Raw genomic sequence first — 6,504 nt, forward strand, 5'->3', positions numbered from 1 at the left:
ATTGACGCTAAAAAAAAACTCGTTTCCTGTCCAAATCTTCTTTCTCAATCGTTTGGAAGTCCGATGCAGCGGTCATATGTATTCTTTTTGATTGTTCTATCATTCCATACATATCCAGGCAATTTTTTTCTACTTTCTGAACGTAAGAGTCAAAATCAGATGTAATCTGGTGCATTTGGTTTGTTTTAATAGCTTCCAATGTCCTCTGTACAATTTCAACTTTCGCTTTCAACTTTTCATGGATTTCTTTTGCATTTACTCGGTTAACATCAACAATCTTTTTAATTGTCTCAGTTGTGTGTCCATTGTGAGAACTTGTCATACATTCTTTGCAGGTGAGACATTCACATTTACTGCAATAATAAAGAAATGTTTGCTTATGCGATAGACACACAGGCTTTCGTTTTATAACACGGCCCCCTGTCTTCTTGATATCTACTACAATATGATCCTGAATAATCGGGACCCTATCATGAATGTTACGTTTACATTCAACGCATAAAAACTTTTCGCATTCGTCGCAATAAAAAGACGCTTTTCTCTTATTGATATCACAAAAATCACAGTCATTTGACGCAACTTGGGCCTCCATTACAATAAATCACCTTGCCAGGTTGTCAAGTTTGTCACATGATATAACTTTTGTATACAATTATTGTATTTCCAATTTATTAAAGGGTACTACTTTAAAATAATGTGGTACGAAACGACAACAGGGAAGTTATATAGTGTAGTATAATGAAATGACAAAATTTATGATTGAAATTTAAATTAAATACAAAGAATGTATACCATGTTGACTGATTCATAAATAAATAAAAATGCTTCACGCTCGGTTTACAATTTCATAAATGTATGAAGTGAAAATATACACACGACATGTATATTTTTATTATCTAATTGAATATACACTATTTATGTATTGCTCTAATTCCCTTCTTTAGAAATATATCCATGTATTATGTTGCGTTGTTAAAGTTTAAATAATATTGTAGAATTATTATTATTATTATTATTATACAATATTTATATAGCGCATTATATAATTTGAAAAATTACCCTAAGCGCTTAACATGAATAAACAAAAAATAAGATACATAAGGTAAAAGCAAAATATATAATCACATAAATACAATTTCTGAGCAGTGGCGTGTAAAATGAAAACATTGATTGTCGTTTAAGTAGAATAATATAAAAGAATGTACAACCCACACAAAAAATATCAAAAATTTAAAATTAATCAAAATGAAAGAAAAGTAAAAAGTTTCAAAAAATAAAAATGAGTTAAGAAAAATTTAAAATTTCCTCTGTATAAATTTAAAATAATGATTATCATTAAACCACAGTGACTCAAGTATTAAAAATTATTAAGTAAAAGTTCACAATACAATCAACTGGTAAAACAAATTGTTCATAAATTTCAAAATTTACAAAAAATCAATGAAAGCACTTCGGAAAAAAATATGTCTTAAGATCCTTTTTAAAAACGTCAAGAGATTGTTCATTTCGTAAGGATGAAGGTAAGCTGTTCCAAAGAGTTGGTGCGGCAATATCGAACCGTCGTTCACCATAGCGTTTTGTCCTAACATCGTTTGGTAGTCGTAACAGTATCCTTTTCTCCGATCGCAAGGCTCTACCAGGTTTGTAATGTTCAACTAATTCCTGTAGGTATGATGGTGCCTTGCCATGAATTGCTTTAAAAATGTACAGCAGGAGTTTGTACTGACAACGAAAATGAACCGGTAACCAGTGCAATGAAATGAGAACAGGTGTTATTGAATCGTATTTTCTCTTGCGCGTTATTAGCCGTGCTGCTGTATTTTGCACACGCTATAGTTTTGTTATTACACAGCTATTTGTTCCGTATAACAGCGCATTACCATAATCTAGTCGTGATGTAACGAGTGAGCACACTAGAGTCTTACATGCCTCATCTGTAATCAGGGATCTAATGCGACCAATATTTCGTATCTGATGAAAACATGCTTTTGTCGTTGCACTAGCTTGTTGTTCCATGCTGAGTGTTTTGTCAAAATAAAATCCAAGATTTTTCACACAAGAAGCATCAGTCAATATAGTTCCATCGAATGTTAGTTGGAAACTGGATAGTTGCTTTAGTTGTTGTTTTGGTGCAAACACAATTAATTCGGTTTTGTCTTGGTTTAATTTAAGCATGTTGATACTCATCCATGCACTGATATCCGACAAACAGTTCTCAAGACGATTGGAGAGGTCCGACCAGTCTCCAAGAGGTTTAATGACTTGATACACTTGCGTGTCGTTAGCGTATGAATGGTAAGACATCCCATGTCGCCTGCAAATTTCTCCGACTGGTTTGGCAAACATACAGAAAAGTTTTGGTCCCAACACAGAGCCTTGTGGTACACCAAAGCCGAGTCTGATATCATCCGATTGTACCGATCCGATAGAAACACGCTGAGTTCTATCTGTCAAATATGATTTCAACCACAACAGTGCCTCATCAGTTATCCCAAATGAAAACCCTAAACGATAGAAGAGAAACAATTAAAAAAGTAGTACTACTTATTTTATATATATATATGTTTAGACGAGTTGTATATACATTATGTACACAGCCATGTATCACCATCATTGATGGCGATCCGATGGATACATCTGTTGTAGAGTTGTCACTGACTCAGACGTACTTATAAATATAATCATTTTCTGTGACTGTATATTACATTAATTTGTAGGATCCTTTACTATAGATAATTTAGCTGATCTGTAACAATAACATCTTCATGCCTTATATATCATGTGCTGCAGTACGCCGTTAGATTAAAACTGACGAGGGAAGGTGACACACGGCCAGCGAAAGCTCTTTTTTTGAGAGCCCAGGTGGTCGTGTGGTCTAGCGGGACGGCTGCAGTGCAGGCGATTTGGTGTCACGATATCACAGTAGCATGGGTTTGAATTCCGGTGAGGGAAGAACCAAAAATTTGCGAAAGCAAATTTACAGATCTTTCGCAAATTTTTTGTTCTTCCCTCGCCGGGATTCGAACTGAGATATCGTGACACCAAATCGCCTACACTGTAGCCGTCCCGCTAGACCACACGAACATCTGGGCGTCACAAAAATAAAGCTTTCAGTGGCCGTGTGTTACCTTTCCTCGTCAGTTTTAATCTAGCAGCGTACTACAGTACATGATATTTACTATTTTTTGGGTTTATAAGACTGTAACAAAATAATTGGTGAAGAAAAAATCATATGGTGGTGCACTTCTGTTTTTGCTACGGCCCTTTGAAAATGCCCAATTTTGATGATTTTCCCATTTTTCATCGATTTTTACCTATTTTTGGGGCTATAATCACAGTTCCACAATTAAACTTTTTTCATACTTTCTATAAAGATGGACTGGACCAATTTGAATAAATTTTACCAAAGAAAACTATAGGTAGGTGTTAATATAAGAAAGTTTTATCATATTTTGACGCTTTTTTGGTACAATTACCATGCTGTCAATTTTCTATTTTTGTGATTTTTCTCAGTTTTATGAACAAAATGCATATTATTTCAACTTTTTGGTTATAAATGATGACATATCTAAGAAATTTGAAAAGATCAAAATGATATGGGATGTTCATGATTCTTGTACAATTATATTTTGTATCCCTCACCCATTTTCTCAAAAATTGGCTAAAAATACTGTCTTGGTTGGTCGTAAAATTTGAAAACTGGATAACTGAAAAAACGTTCATTGTAAATAAACATTTTTTTCTCAGAGTTATGTTTGCTTATAATATTTTTAAAATTCATTGATATTTTCCACTAGTATCACATGTTTTGAAAATAATTCAAGAACGAGATTTCAACGTGACTGAACGAGAAAACAGATAGATTCTTTAAAAAAACAAATCATTCGCATCGGCTTGATCATTTATTTGTCTGTGTTGAAGTGCTTTGATTTGAAAGGATGGTGTGCTTATTGTGTGAATTTCAGAAAAAAAAGAAAAGAAATTGGCATGGGTCTTAAGCTGCTAACGAATCCTGCGCTTCTGTATGAATTGATCAGTTTTCAAACATCTGCCTAAAGTTACTGCAATTTTATCTCAAAACATTCCGATTTGTTGACGATCATTGATGACTATCAATGGCATGGTCCTTTTAATAAATTTCCTGTTACAAAACTTTGAACTTTCTTATCATAGGAATAGATTACCTTAGCCGTATTTGGCACAACGTTTTGGAATTTTTGGTCCTCAATGCTCTTCATCTTTGTACTTGTTTAGCTTTTTAACTATTTGATCTGAGCGTCACTTATGAGTCTTATGTAGACGAAACGCGCGTCTGGCGAATTAAATTATAATCCAGGTACCTTTGATTATTTAGACCCTAAAAACTAAATTCCAAGGATCTGATATCATACATCTCTGGTTTCATATTAAGCTCTTTCTTAGCATTTAGTTGTTGATTAGACTTTTGGATGGTACATTAACGCCTTTCTTTATAATCTCAGACTGATCCCATAGTGAACCATCATCTGAACTTTTCCACTATCCAGGAAGGTATTTTTGGTCTCCTGTTACGATGCACTACCATGCAAAAGCTTGACTCAGTGCCACATGCTTTCTTCATCTCTCTTTATTTGCTTCCTTCCTATGGAACACCAAGGCTAAATCCAAATAAAATATATATGTAACATTCATAAATGTTTGCATCCCCAAACTAGTTCAAAACCAATTCCCAAAACGTGTATTTTTCGCCAAAGGTGTCAAAAAGATCTTATTTTGTAATATTTTGCTTCACCGAGCGCAGCTGGATACGACAGTAGAGGTCGAACCCTGAACAGTTTGGTAAAAAATGGTCACAATATTCGCACTTGATACAGGTCTGAATTTGGATTGTAATTAAATATTTGACACATACTAGGTTTCTGACACAGAATAACTGTAGTAAATTATTTTGGTATTGTGCAATACACAATGCTGTTGTGAATTGACCCCCCTCCTCCCCCCAACCAACCAACAAAAAACAAATGTTCACCCCCTTTCTTTTTTTCTTTAGAGCAATACACGATGCTATTGAAAATTGACCCCCTCCAAAAAAACAAACCTCTCCTACCTTTTTTTTTATCCTCCCACAATTTCTTTTTTACCCATGTCCCTCCTATTTTTTTTAACTCCCCCTCTTTTTCAAAAAAAACAATTCTTTCTCTCAAGATATGGTCAAAATCTCAATTCAAATTTCCAATGGAGTTTGCAACCATAATTACCCATTTATAAATTTAACAGCTCTGTATAGGGAGGTAATTCAAACTTAACATTTTACTTAAAAAGTAATTGTCCATAAAACAGGACACTCTTGTTTTTCACCCTTTTCCCCCTAATTCTTAACGGTTTGAGAAATAATCCCCAAAGTCAATCCTAACCATCCCTTTCTCGTAAGGAAACATCGTGGTATATTTTCAGAGAGATTCATACACCGTTCCACAAGATATTGTCTAGTAACTATAAAAATGTGTTTATATAGGACGCAGATGAAGTGTTTTCTCACTTAAATGTTTTAGGTGTGCAAATCGCAGCTGAAAAAATTAAAAAATAAATATTTGTATAAACTTTATAAATTGCTACATGGAATCATCTGTAAATCATAACAAATGTGAAATACAAACATGTACTCAAGCTATACCATACCTCAAATTTGATGGTCCTATTGCTTACAGTAGCTGACAAACAGACCAAAACATAAAATCTTAACATCAACCAATGAACAATAAAAAATGAGGTCAAGGTTAGATAAAAACTGCCAGTCGGACCTTTTTTTTACACAAAGGAATTGCCTGTACCTAGTCCGGAATATAACATTTTGTTTTTCATTCGTTTGATGTGTTTGAGGCATTGATTTTTGTCATTTGATAAGGGATTTTCCGTTTTTGGATTTCTATGGTGTTCGTATTTTTTTATTTTTTTTTACTTTTTACACCTTACGATCATTCCATACAGTATAGGAAATATAGTTGACTAAGTGATTAAGGTATCCGAGACTCAGACTTATTATAATAACCATAACATTATCGTGAATAGAAATGCATAAAATGAGGTCGGGATCAGGGAACTTTTCCTTACAGAAATATAGACCTTGCAAGGATTTTATTTACCGAATATAGTTATCCATTCACTCATATCAAATGAGCATCACACATGACTGGAAAAAAATCATGAAAATGAGGTCAAGTATAATGGACATGACAGATTAATCTGTAAAAACAGGATACAGTTGCATACAAAGTATGGGCCCTAGTGAACATCCAGGTCTTCTATTATTAGAAACATAATTCTTTATTTATATCATTTATTTTGCAGCAGTAATTTCTATAGTTGTCATTATGTCACTTTCTTTGCAAGCAAGACAAAATCGTCACTAAAAGGCGATTACTCAAAAATGAAGTCAACTGACAATTTGCGACAAGTTGGCTTATCCGTATCGTCTTGCTCGTTATTTTTTTTTTTTTTTTTTTTTGCAATTAAAGCTTCTATCTA

This window comes from Mytilus edulis, chromosome 8, assembly GCF_963676685.1.
Source record: "Mytilus edulis chromosome 8, xbMytEdul2.2, whole genome shotgun sequence".
Lineage (NCBI taxonomy): Eukaryota > Metazoa > Mollusca > Bivalvia > Mytilida > Mytilidae > Mytilus > Mytilus edulis.